The 15,101-nt window shown below is 58.7% G+C and overlaps 1 long non-coding RNA gene across 1 annotated transcript; it reads left to right on the top strand.

The window, feature by feature from the left end:
- Window positions 1-10,375: 10,375 nt before the first annotated feature.
- LOC141940095 (uncharacterized) lies at window positions 10,376-11,134 on the top strand. Its single transcript, XR_012627871.1, has 3 exons — window positions 10,376-10,429; window positions 10,516-10,673; window positions 11,045-11,134. It is a non-coding gene; the product is annotated as an uncharacterized LOC141940095 (long non-coding RNA).
- Window positions 11,135-15,101: the final 3,967 nt, after the last annotated feature.

Below are 15,101 nucleotides of genomic sequence, written 5' to 3'. Positions count from 1 at the left end.
TAGTTGCCTCCACCAGCACAGCAGCTGGGCCAGAGGGACATGCAGTGCCAGTACCAGTCACCTCCACTAGCACAGCAGCTGGGACAGAGGGACAGCCAGTGCCAGTACCAGTCACCTCCACCAGCACAGCAGCTGGGACAGAGGGACAGCCAGTGCCAGTACCAGTCACATCCACTAGCACAGCATCTGGGCCAGGGGGACAGGCAGTGCCAGTACCAGTCACCTCCACCAGCACAGCAGCTGGGCCAGAGTGACAGGCAGTACCAGTACCAGGCGCCTCCACTAGCACAGCAGCTGGGCCAGGGGGACAGCCAGTGCCAGTACCAGTCGCCTCCACCAGCACAGCATCTGGGCCAGGGGGACAGGCAGTGCCAGTACCAGTCACCTCCACCAGCACTGCAGCTGGGCCAGAGTGACAGGCAGTGCCAGTACCAGTCACCTCCACTAGCACAGCAGCTGGGACAGAAGGACAGCCAGTGGCAGTACCAGTCACCTCCACCAGCACAGCAGCTGGGCCAGAGTGACAGGCAGTGCCAGTACCAGTCACCTCCACTAGCACAGCAGCTGGGCAAGGGGGACAGGCAGTGCCAGTACCAGTCGCCACTACTAGCACTGCAGCTGGGCCAGAGTGACAGGCAGTGCCGGTACCAGTCACCTCCACCAGCACAGCAGCTGGGACAGAGGGACAGCCAGTGCCAGTACCAGTCACCTCCACCAGCACAGCAGCTGGGACAGAGGGACAGCCAGTGCCAGTACCAGTCACCTCCACCAGCACAGCAGCTGGGACAGAGGGACAGCCAGTGCCAGTACCAGTCACCTCCACTAGCACAGCATCTGGGCCAGGGGGACAGGCAGTGCCACTACCAGTCACCTCCACCAGCACAGCAGCTGGGCCAGAGTGACAGGCAGTGCCAGTACCAATTGCCTCCACTAACACAGCAGCTGGGCCAGAGGGACAGGCAGTGGCAGTACCAGTCACCTCCACTAGCACAGCAGCTGGGACAGGGGGACAGGCAGTGCCAGTACCAGTCACCTCCACCAGCACAGCAGCTGGGCCAGAGGGACAGGCAGTGCCAGTACCAGTCACCACCACCAGCAGAGCAGCTGGGCCAGGGGGACAGGCAGTGCCAATACCAGTCGCCTCCACTAGCACAGCAGCTGGGCAAGGGGGACAGGCAGTGCCAGTACTAGTTGCCTCCACCAGCACAGCAGCTGGGCCAGAGTGACAGGCAGTGCCAGTACCAGTCACCTCCACTAGCACAGCAACTGGGCAAGGGGGACAGCCAGTGCCAGTACCAGTCACCTCCACTAGCACAGCAGCTGGGCCAGAGTGACAGGCAGTGCCAGTAGCAGTCACCTCCACCAGCACAGCAGCTGGGCCAGGGGGACAGGCAGTACCAGTAGCAGTCGCCTCCACTAGAACAGCAGCTGGGCCAGAGGGACAGGCAGTGCCAGTACCAGTCGCCTCCACCAGCACAGCAGCTGGGCCAGGGGGACAGGCAGTGCCAGTACCAGTCACCTCCACTAGCACAGCAGCTGGGCCAAGGGACAGGCAGTGCCAGTACCAGTCGCCACTACTAGCACTGCAGCTGGGCCAGAGTGACAGGCAGTGGCAGTACCAGTCACCTCCACCAGCACAGCAGCTGGGCCAAAGTGACAGGCAGTGCCAGTACCAATTGCCTCCACTAACACAGCAGCTGGGCCAGAGGGACAGGCAGTGCCAGAACCAGTCACCACCACCAGCAGAGCAGCTGGGCCAGGGGGACAGGCAGTGCCAATACCAGTCGCCTCCACTAGCACAGCAGCTGGGCCAGGGGGACAGGCAGTGCCAATACCAGTCGCCTCCACTAGCACAGCAGCTGGGCCAGGGGGACAGGCAGTGCCAATACCAGTCGCCTCCACTAGCACAGCAGCTGGACCAGAGGGACAGGCAGTGCCAATACCAGTCACCTCCACTAGCACAGCAGCTGGGACAGGGGGACAGGCAGTGCCAGTAGCAGTCACCTCCACCAGCACAGCAGCTGGGCCAGGGGGACAGGCAGTGCCAGTACCAGTCACCACCACCAGCAGAGCAGCTGGGCCAGGGGGACAGGCAGTGCCAATACCAGTCGCCTCCACTAGCACAGCAGCTGGGCCAGGGGGACAGGTAGTGCCAGTACTAGTTGCCTCCACTAGCACAGCAGCTGGGCCAGAGGGACAGGCAGTGCCAGTACCAGTCACCTCCACCAGCACAGCAGCTGGGCCAGAGGGACAGGCAGTGCCAGTACGAGTCACCTCCACTAGCACAGCAGCTGGGACAGAAGGACAGCCAGTGCCAGTACCAGTCACCTCCACTAGCACAGGAGCTGGGACAGGGGGACAGGCAGTGGCAGTACCAGTCACCTCCAGCAGCACAGCGGCTGGGCCAGAGTGACAGGCAGTGCCAGTAGCAGTCACCTCCACTAGCACAGCATCTGGGCCAGAGGGACAGGCAGTGCCAGTACCAGTCACCTCCACCAGCACAGCAGCTGGTCCAGGGGTCAGGCAGTACCAGTAGCAGTTGCCTCCACTAGAACAGCAGCTGGGCCAGACGGACAGGCAGTGCCAGTACCAGTCACCTCCACCAGCACAGCAGCTGGGCCAGAGTGACAGGCAGTGCCAGTACCAGTCACCTCCACTAGCACAGCAGCTGGGCCAAGGGACAGGCAGTGCCAGTACCAGTCGCCACTACTAGCACTGCAGCTGGGCCAGAGTGACAGGCAGTGGCAGTACCAGTCACCTCCACCAGCACAGCAGCTGGGCCAGAGTGACAGGCAGTACCAGTACCAGTCACCTCCACTAGCACAGCATCTGGGCCAGGGGGACAGGCAATACCAGTACCAGTCGCCTCCACCAGCACAGCAGCTGGGCCAGGGGGACAGGCAGTGCCAGTAGCAGTCACCTCTACTAGCACTGCAGCTGGGCCAAAGTGACAGGCAGTGGCAGTACCAGTCGCCTCCACCAGCACAGCAGCTGGGCCAGGGGGACAAGCAGTGCCAGTACCAGTCGCCTCTACTATCACAGCAGCTGGGATAGAGGGACAGCCAGTGCCAGTACCAGTCACCTCCACCAGCACAGCAGCTGTGCCAGAGGGACAGGCAGTGCCAGTACCAGTCGCCTCCACCAGCACAGCAGCTGGGCCAGGGGGACAGGCAGTGCCAGTAGCAGTCGCCCCCACCAGCACAACAGCTGGGCCAGAGTGACAGGCAGTGCCAGTACCAGTCACCTCCACCAGCACAGCAGCTGGGCCAGAGGGACAGGCAGTGCCAGTACCAGTCACCTCCACTAGCACAGCAGCTGGGCCAGGGGGACCGGCAGTGCCAGTACCAGTCACCTCCACTATCACAGTGGCTGGGCCAGAGTGACAGGCAGTGCCAGTACCAGTCACCTCCACCAGCACAGCAGCTGGGCCAGAGGGACAAGCAGTGCCAGTACCAGTCACTTCCACCAGCACAGCAGCTGGGCCAGAGTGACAGGCAGTACCAGTACCAGTCGCCTCCACTAACACAGCAGCTGGGCCAGGGGGACAGGCAGTGCCAGTACCAGTCACCTCCACCAGCACAGCAGCTGGGCCAGAGGGACAGGCAGTGCCAGTACCAGTCACCTCCACTAGCACAGCAGCTGGGCCAGAGGGACAGGCAGTGCCAGTACCAGTCACCTCCACCAGCACAGCAGCTGGGCCAGAGGGACAGGCAGTGCCAGTACCAGTCACCTCCACCAGCACAGCAGCTGGGACAGAGGGACAGCCAGTGCCAGTACCAGTCACCTCCACCAGCACAGCAGCTGGGCCAGAGTGACAGGCAGTGCCAGTACCAGTCACCTCCACCAGCACAGCAGCTGGGCCAGAGGGACAGGCAGTGCCAGTACCAATCGCCTCCACTAGCACAGCAGCTGGGCCAGAGGGACAGGCAGTGCCAGTACCAGTCGCCTCCACTAGCACAGCAGCTGGGCCAGAGGGACAAACACTGCCAATATGATTCGCCCCGATACAGAAAACCAAATATACCAAAAAATCCCCTCGCAGTGTACAGGGTGATGATGAACCAGGCCCATCACGAGAACAGGAGGAAGAGCCGGAGGTAACCATCCGATCTCTATCCCTGAGTGAGTTGCGAGATATGCGGAAGGATTTCAGCTGCCTTCCAGGCGAGCAAATTTGAACCTGTCTGCTCCGATGCTGGCATCGTGGAGCTGGTGTTTTGGAATTGGAGGGGAGAGAGGCCAAGCAGCTGGGATCTTTAGCCAGGGAGGCTGGTATTGACAAGGCAATAGGGATACAGGCTCATACCCTCAGCCTTTGGAGGCGACTCCTGCTCAGTGTAAGGGAGAGGTACCCCTACAAGGATGATGTTCTATGTCGGTTAGGCAAGGGGACCAACATGGAGAAAGGCATTCAGAACCTCAGGGAATTGGCTGTGTTTGACATGGTTTATGGTGATCTGAATGATGAGCGGTCACCCACGGATCCAGATCAGGCCCCTTGCACACAGCTGATGTGGCGGAAGTTCCTGCAAAGTGCACCAGAGGCACATTCCAAAGCACTAGCAGTAGCGTCCTGGTGGCAAGACACCCAGACTGAAACAGTGGACGAAGTGATTGGCCAGCTCCAGCAATATGAGGGAAATCTCCCTTCCTCCCAACATGCCTGGGTTTCAGCTGTAAGGGAACTGTCTCAGAGGCTCCAGAAAGTGGAAGAGGACATGTCCTACATTCCACCTGCACGGGCCGATGTCTCAGCCATTAGAAGCAGGCGTTTCCCCACCCAAGAGAAGGGCAGTGGAAGGTACACACCACAGGGCACCCTGTGGTTCTTCCTCCGCGACCATGGGGAAAACACGAGGAGGTGGGATGGACAGCCCACTCTCGCCCTAGCTGCACGAGTACAGCAGCTGAAAGGGAAGACCACCATGAAAGGGGAGTCTTCCAAGAGAGACGCAGCTCCAGTGTCCAGTCGGAAATCCCCCAGACAGAATAGAATGGCCAACATTATGTCTGACCGTCTTGAGGGGACAAGTGAGTCATTCTTGCAGGAGTCACTCTTACAACAAGTGAGTGATGGTGAGCAGGATTAGAGGGGCCCTGCCTCCAGCCAGGTGGAGGAAAGGGATAATTGGATTTACTGGACGGTGTGGATCCGATGGCCTGGCACATCAGACCCACGAGAATATAAGGCCTTGGTAGATACTGGTGCACAGTGCACCCTGATGCCATACAGTGGGGTTGAACCCATCTGTATCTCCGGAGTGACAGGGGGGTCCCAACAGCTGACCCTATTAGAAGCTGAAGTAAGCTTAACTGGGAAGGACTGGCGTAAGCACCCCATTGTGACTGGCCCAGATGCCCCGTGCATCCTAGGTATAGATTACCTCAGGAGAGGGTAATTTAAAGACCCAAGAGAGTACTGGTGAGCCTTTGGTATAGCTGCCCTGGAGGAGGTTGAGCAATTGTCTCCCTTACCCGGCCTCTCAGAAGATCCCTCAGTGGTGTGGGATTGCTCAGTTGGTAAACGCGTGGTGTGGGGTCGCTCTCCTCACTGCTGTATCGCTATATCCCTTGTTCTGTTTATTGTTATTACTGTTATTGCTGTTGTTATCGTTCTTGTTGTTGTTTGGTTTGTTGTTGTTGCATTGTTGTATTAAACGTCTCGTTATCGCAACCCCGGGGTTTGTATTTCACTCGCTGCCCCGTTCCGGTCGGAGGGTGGGGGAGGGGCAGTGGCAATGTGGTCTCGGGTCCCGGCAGGGCCTAAACCACCACACAAGGGCAGGTGGGGGGCAGGGCTCTGCCCGGGGGCACCCCAAGGCGGCCACCTCCGGCTCACTGCCTGTCTCTCTTCTCCACAGACGTGGCACCACCCTGCGCCCACAGCTCCGCCTGGCCCTGGACCAGCTGTGGGTGCTGAGCAGCGGGAAGGAGACAGCGGGGGACATCAAAGCGGAGGAGGAGGAGGAAGGCAGCGATGAGGACGGGACCTCCATCCTCCTCATCTGGCCCAGCGGCACCTGTGTTGCCACTTTCGGGTGAGTCGTGGTGCCACGTCCCACGGCTGGGCAGGAGAGGGTCCCAACCATGCCCACGCCACCCTGTGAATGGCCTCTGCCCTCCATGCAGAGCCTGGGCAGGGAGGGATGGGGATGCGTTCCCACATCCTGCATCCCCTGGTCACCTTTTGGTCCCCAGAAGGGAAGGGCAGGAGCAGCTGCTCTGGCAGCAACGAGGGAGCCAGGGCTTGGGCAGCACCCCTGTCCTGCCCCACGGGGCCTCGTGCTGCCCCTCAGCCCTTCCCAAGGGGCAAGGCTGTGCAGGGGCCCAGGGGCTGGGGGGCAGCGGGGCCTGATGCTGGTTCTCCTCTCTTTCTGCAGCTCCCGGGCACTGAAGCAGCTGTGGCTGGGCAAGCTGCTGGGGTAAGCTAGGGGGGTGCTTCAGGCGCGGCCGGATGGGGGAACACAGCTCCCCAGGTGGGGAGAGCTGCCGCTGCGGCTGTGGGCAGCTCTCGGGCAGAGCTGCCTGACAAGGGAAAAGAGGTGGCTTGGGGCTCAGCCAGCTTTCTCCCTGTCCTTTCCTGGTGACAGGACACCCGAAGGAGCCACGGGAGCCCGAGTGACCAACGTCCCGTCCATCAAACTCCTGCAGAAGGAGCTGAGCCGACGCCATGGAGTGAGTGTCTCTCTAGTCTGGCCGCTGTCCCCGAGCACTGGCCCTCCAGCCGAGCAGCAGAGGCATCGCTGCTCACCTCCTTCCACTCTTTCTCTCCTGCCCAGTGGAGGACATTCAGCGCCAGGAGCCTGGAGAGGCTGATGGAGGGCCAGACAGAGGTGAGAACGGCTGCCTTTCACCCACCTCTGGCTGTGCCGGGGTGCCAGGGCTGTGCGGCGAGTGGGGTGAGCCTGTGCAGGAGGGAGGGAGGGTCCCGCGGTGCCAGCCTGGGTGCACAGAGGGTTGGGGAGCTACCAGGAACGCCGCATGTCCTTGCTGGTGGTGCTGGGAGGAAACCTGCCACGTGAGGTAGAGAGCGTGGGAGGGCAGAGGGTCCCCGCTCTGCCGCCCTCAGGCTGCTGGTGCCGGGTGGCCGCTTGCTGGTGGCCCTTTCTGCCGCGGGGATGCTCTCTAAGTGCAGCCTGCTTCTTGCAGGCTGACCCCAAGCAAGGGCCTCCAACAGCCCCGTCTACCAGTGGAGGCGGACTTTGCCACTCACCAGGTAAGTTTGGGAACGAAGGGCAGGGAGGGCCTTCTTTTCTCCTGGACCGGCACGTCTGCACAACTGAGGATGCTGTTGCTGCTGCCCTTTGGCCAGAGGAAATCGGTGCCCATCACACTGCAGCAGGAGAGAGCTGAGTGCTCGGGACCCTTCGACAGTGCTGAGCACTCGAGGTGCTGCCTGCCTGAGCTCTGTCCCCAGAGCCGGGCAGATGGGTCCCTGCTCCTCGGCCAGAGCCGGGAGGAGCCGTGCTCCCTTGTTCCCTGAGTGTCACCCCGCAGGTCGGGCACCCCAAGGGAGGACGGACGTCACCCGGACGAGCAAGGACACCCGCTGGGCAGCGGCCGCTGGACGTGATTCTGCGGGACAGGGAGCCTCCCTCTGCTGCTGCTCGCAGCCTGGAGGAGGGCAGGGCGAGGGCTGGGCGGGGCTGTCCCGCTGTCCCGCTGGCTCTCAGGAGACTGCGAGCCGGAGCCGCTGAGCCAGAGCCCTGGCTCCAGCTGCCGGCTCCCTGCCCGTCCCGTCCCGTCCCGTCCCGCCGCAGCACTCAGCACCGCGCTGCAGGCAGGGCAGGGCAGGGCAGGGCAGGCTCCGGGAGCGCTGGCCTGGCGGTTCCCACTGACGGGCTCTTGCTCTCTTTCCCTTTGCAGCGGGAGGGAGCGGCGGCGGCAGCAGCAGCAGGAGGAGGAGGGGGCTGCCCTGGCCCTTTGCGCTGCGGCAGAGCCCGGCCGCTGCCCCGGCGCCAGGGCAGGCGGGCTCCGGCTGCAGCAGGGCGCTCTTTGGGCAGCCCCTGGCAGCCCTCTGCGAGGAGGCCGGCACGCTGCCCCGGCCCATCCAGGTAGGCCAGCCTGGACAGGGGAGCCCCAGCCCTCCCTCCGGCTGCTCCAGAGGCAGTGTCCCCAGCGTCTGCGGGGGTGGCTGGGGCACTGGGCTCTTCACCCACGGCCACCGCTTCTGGCGCCAGACCCTTTGCGGGGGCGGGGGGGAGCCCAGCCTGGGGCAGAGCTCTGGCCTCTGCTGTCACTTGTTTCTTCAGCCAAGCAGCTGTCCTCCTGCGTCTCCCGCAGGAGCTCCTGGACATCCTGTACCAGAGAGGACCGTCGACGGAGGGGATATTCCGGAGATCCGACAGGGGGACAGCGCTCCAGAAGCTGAAGGAGGACCTCGACCGCGGCGCAGATGTGGACCTGGCAAACCAGCCTGTCATCCTGCTAGCTGCCATCTTGAAGGTGAGCGCTTCTGCCCTGCAGCTGGAAGAGCTCCTGGCTGGCCTGGAATCTTCAAAGGCTCACCTGAAGCCCTTGGCCTTGCAGGACTTTCTACGCAGCATCCCCGGCAAGCTCCTCGTTGTCGGCGTCTACCAGGACTGGATGCAAGCCATGGAGAGGCCGAGCAAGGAGGCCAGGGTGGAAGCGCTGAAAGTGTAAGTGTGGCCAGCAGCCTGCCTGTTGAGTAGGGAGTGGCAGAGTCCTGGGACTTGCCTGAAAAGGGACGGGCTCCTTAGAAGGTTGCATTTTCTGGCAGCTTGCATTTGCTGGGCTGGGGTTGCATTTCGGGGGGAAAGGGCGTGGGCAGGGAGCCTTCCCTTGCGTGGGCTTGGGTGAAACCAGGAGCTGGGAAGCAACAGTGTGTTTTCCTCCTGATCGCTGCCTGAGAGCACCTGGAAAGTGGCGCAGCACAGGCACTGGCTCCCGCCTGCCTTGTGCAAGCTTCAGGGACAGCTGTGGGCAGCATCTGCTTCCTTAACGTTGTGTTCCTGCTCCCTCAGGGTGGCCGAGAAGTTGCCTGCAGCCCATCTCCTCCTCCTCCAGCGGCTGCTCTCCCTGCTGCAGAACATTGGCCACCACGTGTCCACCAGCAGAATGACCTCCAGCAACCTGGCCATCTGCCTGGGGCCAAACCTGCTGGGCCCACCTGACGAGGAGCTGCTCCCCCTCGAGGCCGCGCTGGAGGTGACCGAGAAGGTACGCTGTACTGACCGGCTGGCTGCAGCCTGCCTGGACCCTCAGAGCTTGCTCCTCTCTTGCGCAAATGCCGGTGGAGTGGCTGCCTGGAAGAGCAGCCCCACAGCCACAGCCTTCTGCGCAGAAGCAAGGCTCAGGAGCGGGAAAGGCTGCTTGACGTGTTTTCAGACACCTGCCCTGAAACCAAGGCTTTGATGTGTGCAGGTGAAGCTGCTGGTGGAATTTCTGATTGAAAACGGCAGCGACATCTTTGGGGAGGAGATGGCTGGCCAGACGTCACCTGAGCCCGTGGACAGACCCACAGGTATGAGGAGGGACTGAGGGCTGTCACAGCCTGAGCAGACAGCTGGGGTAGGGCTTCCTGTGGGTTTTGCTTTAGCTGTTGTCCACTTCCAACCAGTCACTTTGCTGCACACGCTTTTGCTTTCCAGAGTTGCCTTTGGAAAAGCAGCACGGCCCTCCAGGCGAAGCAGATGCCGAGCACCAGGCAAAAGCCTGCCTGGATGCACCAGCCTCTCTGCTCATCCTCCAGAGAGCAGCGGGGGGAGAGGCGGTGGTGGGAGCAGAAAGGGCGGAGGTATGGCAGCTCCACAAGCGCTGCAACAATGTGTCTTAGGCAGGAGCAGGGCAGTTGCTGTTGAGTCCAAGTAGCTGCTGTGCCTCTTCCTGGCGTTCAGTCTCTTGTGGCTTTGCATTTTATTTTTCCCCCCATGGAATGATACGCTGTCAGTAAAACTGGAAAGGTCTTTTCTCCTATGCCTTAGGCATGTGCTTAATCAGAGGAAATACCTACAAAACGCCACAGAAAGATAGATTTCAAAAGCAAAGCCTCCCACCACAGAAGGTTGTCTTGCACCAAATGGACATCCGCAGAGCTCTGTCTTGGGAGGGCAGAAGAAATGCTGGCAGAAGGAAGTGGGCAAGCCTTTCCTTGCCTGGCAGGGGATCGCAGGCTCTCTGCTGAATGGCCCCCACAGATGGACTGTCCCCCACCCATGTGAACACTGTGTTCCAGAGCGAGAACCTTGGAAGAAAGGGCTGACTCAAACCAGCCAAAGAGATCTCCTCTGTAGAGCTAAGGCAGCAACGTGCCAAGCAGTTGCTTACTACTTCAGGGCATCCCTTGCCACCTGCTAATGACGACCTTTCTGTTTTAGGCACCCGTTGCTTTGTCTCCAGCCACCACTGAGACCGTGGTAGAATCCCTGGGATGCGCAGAAGAACTGAAGAGCCTCTCGGAGCACAGAAGGTAAAACGAGTCAGCTTTGGTTAAATCAAGAACTGATTCCAGTTGATCCTGGCTTTCCCTGTCTAACCATGCTGTGGGATGGAAAGGTTTGCAGGCTCCTGCCAGGAAGACGACGGCCAAAGGAAACGAAAGAGAGAAGAGACCTGGGCAGAGGAGAGGCCATGCCACGAAGCAAAGAAGAGAAGAGAGGAAAAGAAGGGGACAGAAGAAAAGCAGGGAGGTGCGAAAGATCAGGAAGCCCCAGGTGTGTACCAGGCTTTGCTGCCTATCTTTGCCAACTCTCCACCCTGCTCTAAGTCAGTCCAACTGACTGGCAAGGGACGGCGAGGGATGGTGCTATGCAGGGTTTGGAAATAACCCCGTGGCAGCTCCCCAGGGGAGCCCTGCTGTGTGGCACAGGGGCACTGTGCACCTCTGCACGTGCACAGCTCTCTAAGGGCATTACCTTAGAGGGGATAAGGTGCCAGAGCCACCCCGGAGCTAAGGCCAGCAGTAGCTCTCTTCTGGGATATCAACAATTCCTTGTCAACTGTGTTTCCCAAAGAAAGGGGAACCAAGCCATGCCTGTTCCTGCCTTTGTGGCTTTACCAGTGCTTTCTGGCTCTGTCGTTGTAGGTGCTGATTTCTTGTTACTGGTTGAACCCCTGTGACTCCTGGGCTCCTGCACTGGATGTCCACAATAAAAGGACATTTTCTCCCTTCTGACTGTGTGTGCCATACGATATTCTGGACTAGGTAGAAGTTGTTTTGGGATGAATCCTAGTGGAGGAGTTTGGGATCATCATCCCTTGCGCCAGAATCCTTTCCAGCAGGCATCGGGCCTGAGTTCAGGTGCTTGAGGAGTCAAACGAAGCACAGAATCCCATAGAACAGCTGAGGCTGGGAGGGACCTGTGAAGGTCCTCTGGTCCAACCTGCCTGCTCAAGCAGGGTCACCTAGACCCGCTTGCCCAGGACTGTGGACTAATGGGCACCTTCCCTTGTCACACAGAGCATCTCATGCGCTGGAAAAGGGATGCTCTGGAGAGTTTCTGGCAAATCTCTGGAGAAGAGCTTCTCCCCGCCCCTCTACCAGGGGCTTTTTCAGCTCTGGTGCCCTTCCCAAGGACAGCCCCACCAGGTGGGTGCAGTCAGCACTGCAGGAAAGAACAGGCCGCAGCCGCCACAGTCAGCACTGCAGGAAAGCTGGGACCCCGGGGACCCTCCCAGGCTCTCCAAGCCCAGCCTAGCCCAGTCCAGACAGTGTCCAGAAGAGTGGTCTTATATCCCTTTTCCCAACGTGCTGAACTTCCCTTAAAGCATTAACCACCGGGCTGAAGTGCTAAGGCTTGGACAATAGGCCCAAGCCAGAGTTGACCTATAGATGAATCCTGTATATTTTGTAACTGATAACCGTTGTGCTAGTAGGTATTGTACTAGGTTATAACAAACCGCCTATACTGATGTAAAAAGTGCTAAAGTGTTGAAGTATTGAAGCCTGAACCACAGGCCCCGAGCCAAAGCTGCTAACTTAGTATGTAGTCATTAACGAAATATGTATGCTCATTAATGAAAGATGTAGCTTAGATATCATAGACTCCTGACTGATGATGAATGTAATGAAAACATGTCTATCCTGAATGTATGTATCTTCTTTTTTGCGTACAGGTAAGTTAACAAGGCCATGAAGCCAGCTGTCCGGCCTTGGGACCAGACGTGTGGCCTTGTTCTAAAAAGAACATAAATAAATTAGATAAGCAGGGAAACTCCCTTAGCTTCTCCCTTGAGCCCTGGCCAGGCTCCGGGGGAATCTAATGTGAGAGTGAAACCAGATGTTCCGCTCAAAACAAAGGTGCCAGTTATTCTGGCTTGCTGATTTGGGGGTATATAAGGCGGGACCCGCTCACAGCGACTTTGGAAGCCTCACCTACGGGTGGACGCACCGCGTAGGGTTTCCCACTTGCCGGGAAAGGCTCTCCAAATCCTCGCTGTAACCGGGGCTCCCCGGCGACTGCGGATCTGGATGATGGTAACATATGCAAGTGGTGATGGATCTTTCTTAATCACTATTCTCTCTCTCGTGTAGTAACGATTTGATGCATTACCCTGTATTTTCCTGTTTGTTTAAGTGCACTATTCTGTCTTTTCTTGTTGTATGTTTTCTGTATTATTCTGTTACATGATTTAGCTATTTCCAGTAAAATACGCCTGCTCTTTTCACTCTGGTGTCTGAGTTTGATTGGTATCCCTAATCAGCAAAACACGGGCCCACAATCTTTCTTGTTGGAGTGTAAAATAGCCAAAAGATGCCGATTTCCTGCATTTTTCCTGAAAAGGGCAGGTTTTTATCTCTCTTCGTCGCTTCTATTTTAACCAAGGCATTGCACAGTATCAACAGTTACACCAGACACACGACATCCAAAGCTGACTATGGATCCCCTTTTTGCCATGAGAAGGGACTTTCGCACAAACGTGTCCCTGGCTGTGCTGGCTGCTCGGTGGGTGAAGGTCGTGGCTCACAGTGGAGCCTGTCTTTCGCCACGATGGTCATTTCCAGGGAGAGCAGCTTGTTGTATTGACCAGGACCCTACAGGGAGAACAGAAGGGCAGGGATGCAGACGCAACATTTGCCACAAGTCCAGCGGAGCAGGTTGCTCCAACGCAGCCCACTGTGACTTTCTGTGCTGCTGGACCTGTGGGGATGGTCAGGGGACAAAGGGTTAAACCTGAGTTACCTGCATGAAGCACAGCTGTCGCTAGCCTCGGTGCAAGCTGACCCAGGAGCTGGTCCTGAAACCCCCCAATCCAGGGCACGGAAAGCTTTGAACAGCTGTGACTGTTCTGGAACAGACTGTGCCATGTGCATCCATTTCTATTAACAACTCTTCTCCTGCAGCGGAAAAGGAGTTTGAGATCTTGCTCATGGCTACAGGAGGACGGTGGTGGCCTCGGATGGTGCGTGAGGCTCGGGGCTTGCCTTGCCTATGACCAGCTATGCCCCCAGAGTGACAGAGGAAAGGCTTTCCCTGGGGAAGAGCCATCAGAGCGCATTGGAAATGGAGGAAAGCTTCACTACGGTTTTGCTTGTAGGTGGAAAGTTGTGGATCAGAGAGGAATTCTACATCTTCCATAGCGTAACGCAGGCAACTGGCTGTACAGCAATATATTTTTTTTTTTTTGTTTAATATTTCCTGGAAGAGTCTTATGCTGGTACCGAGTAAGGCAGAGTGTCAGACAAAGTAGCTCATTGAATGGGCATGATACAGGGAAATTTACTTGGCTATTAAAAGCCTCATTGCTCTAGAAGTTGCATCTTTTTTCTCTAGTCCTTTTTCTTGGAAGGGGGTGGGCGGAGGGGCATGGAGGGTTTATCTTCATACCTCCTAAAACATGCATTGTAGCAGTCAAGATAGAATATGCCTTTCTCCTGTACCTTTTGTTTTTTGAGCGTGATGAATTCAGTCAATAGCCCACTGAGTTCAAGAGACACCTTTGATTTTTATCCTTTGGCTGAACAGCCAGATGCAACCTCCCGTCACTGGTGTTAGCACCGGTAATGCAGATTAATCTGCTCTCTACTAATCTAGGCTAGGTACTATCCAACAGTCTATGCGAGAGTACAGCCCGATACAACGTTGCACGTAAGGTCAGTACTAAGAAGAGGTGTGACATTCAAATGAAAAACGAGAGAGCCTGTGCACCTTTTAATGGCTTGAAGGGATGACAGGGAGAAGCACCATATTTATAATACACACACACACACACACACACACACAAAAGTGGATCTTCCCCCTCAATTTCTGATCATTCTGTGACAAAGCCCTGCGCGGCATGATGCGCGCCCTGTCCACATTCAGTGATCCGGATGATGGGGCAGAGCACACCCTCAGACAGCTTGCAGAAGGCACATGACTGGGAGGAGAGGCTCCTGCAGCCGAGAGTTGTGTTGCCAACCAGAGGGACCTTGACAGGCTGGAGAAAGGGGCTGCCAGGAGCTTCCTGTCGTTGAAGAAGGGGAAGAGGGAAGAGCAAAGTCCTGGACCTGGGGAGGAACAAGCCCCTGGAGCTGTATGTGCTGGGGGAGACCCAGCTGGAAAGCAGCTGTGCAGAGCCCTGGGGTGATGGTGGACCCGAAGTTGAGCAACCTGGAGCCAGCAAAGTACCCCTGGGGCATTGGGGGCGAACTGCATCCCGGGCTGCAGCAGGCAGACCACTGGCAGCAGGCGGAGGGAGGGGGTGCTTCCCCTCTGCTCTGCCCTGCTCTGGGCTCCCCAGGGCAAGACAGCCAGGGCCATGCTGGAGAGAACCCCCAGCACGAGGCCCCGCCCACTTTCCGTTGGGCTCCCAGCGTCGGCCATTTTGGAGCCAGCAGCCACCAGAGCCGGCAGCACGGGGCTGTGCTGGCACGGAGCAGCTCTGGGAGGAGGCAGGGTCTGGCCGAACAGCGCTTCCCGGCACCGGCACCCTGCTTCCCATCCTCGCTGTGGCCAGCTGGGCCACATCCTTGGTGCAGAGCGAGGGGTCCTCCTGTCCCGGGCAGGATGGGCCAGGCCAACTGCTGCTGGCACTCCAGGTAGGCTCCCCCCGGGGCTCGGGGACGGGCGGGCACGGCCGGGCCCCTCAGCCACAGCCTTTCTCATGCCCACCGCTCTCTGCTCCGCAGGGAGGCTCTCACCGACGCTGAGGCGGTGCTG

This window comes from Strix uralensis, chromosome 2 (genome assembly GCF_047716275.1).
Source record: "Strix uralensis isolate ZFMK-TIS-50842 chromosome 2, bStrUra1, whole genome shotgun sequence".
NCBI classification, from domain to species: Eukaryota; Metazoa; Chordata; class Aves; order Strigiformes; family Strigidae; genus Strix; species Strix uralensis.
The sequence above is the reverse complement of the archived record's forward strand: the minus strand, read 5'-3'. Positions and strand labels throughout refer to the sequence as shown.